Source organism: Microcaecilia unicolor, chromosome 3 (genome assembly GCF_901765095.1).
Source record: "Microcaecilia unicolor chromosome 3, aMicUni1.1, whole genome shotgun sequence".
In the NCBI taxonomy this organism is placed as follows: Eukaryota; Metazoa; Chordata; class Amphibia; order Gymnophiona; family Siphonopidae; genus Microcaecilia; species Microcaecilia unicolor.
Window position 1 is genome coordinate 304199156 of NC_044033.1, and position 1494 is coordinate 304200649.

Here is a 1494-nt window from a genome sequence, read left to right on the forward strand (position 1 = left end):
ATTGAAAAAGTAATGGAAGCCATGCTGAAGGAAAGGATAGTGAATTTCCTAGAAGCCAATAAGTTGCAAGATCCGAGACAACATGGTTTTACCAGAGGGAAATCGTGCCAAACGAATCTCATTTAATTCTTTGATTGGGTAACTGGAGAATTGAATCATCGATGTGCTATAGACATAATCTACTTAGATTTTAGCAAAGCTTTTGACACGGTTCCCCACAGGAAGCTCTTAAATAAACTAGATGTATATTCTAATGGCTCTTCTTCCACCCCCATCCCGCTGTCTGTTGGGGTTCCTCAAGGTTCTGTCCTTGGACCGCTTCTTTTCTCGATCTACACCTCTTCCCTGGGCTCGCTGATCTCATCACATGGTTTCCAGTACCATCTCTATGCTGATGACACCCAGCTTTATCTCTCCACTCCCGACATCACGGTCAAAACCCAGGCCAAAGTTTCGGCCTGCCTTTCAGACATCGCTGCCTGGATGTCCAACCGGCATCTGAAACTGAACATGGCTAAGACTGACCTCCTTGTCTTTCCACCCAAACCCTCTTCTCCTCTTCCCCCACTGTCCGTCTCTGTTGACAACGCCCTCATCCTCCCCGTCGCTTCAGCCCGCAATCTCGGAGTCATCTTTGACTCCTCCCTCTCCTTCTCTGCCCATATCCAGCACCCAGCTAAGACCTGTCGCTTCTTCCTCTATAATATTAGCAAAATTTGCCCATTCCTCTCTGAACAGACCACCCGAACCCTCGTCCACTCGCTCGTCACCTCTCGTCTTGACTATTGCAACCTTCTTCTCACTGGCCTCCCGCTTAACCATCTATCCCCCCTTCAATCTGTCCAAAATTCTGCCGCACGTCTTATCTACCGCGTGAACCGATACTCTCATATCACCCCTCTCCTCAAGTCACTTCACTGGCTCCCGATCCGCTACCATATACAGTTCAAGCTTCTCCTTTTAACCTTCAAATGCACTCAATCTGCAGCCCCCCATTACCTCTCTACCCTCCTCTCCCCATATGTTCCCACCCATAACCTCCGCTCTCAGGACAAATCACTCCTATCTGTACCCTTCTCCACCACCGCTAACTCCAGACTCCGCCCATTCTGCCTCGCATCACCATATGCCTGGAACAGCCTTCCCGAGCCCATACGTCATGCGCCCTCCCTGCCCATCTTCAAGTCCTTACTCAAAACCCATCTCTTCTCCCTTGCTTTTGGCGCATAACCACCTTCCCCACTCATGATACCTACACTGACTACATAGTTTGTAACCTTTAGATTGTAAGCTCTTTTGAGCAGGGACGGTCCTTCTCCATGTTAAACTTGTACAGCGCTGCGTAACCCTGGCAGCGCTTTAGAAATGCTAAGTAGTAGTAGTAGTAGTAGTAGTAGTAGTAGATGGGCTGAAGATAGGTCCTGAAGTGGTGAACTGGATTAGGAACTGGTTGACGGACAGATGACAGAGGGTGGTGGTAAATGGAGTTCCCTC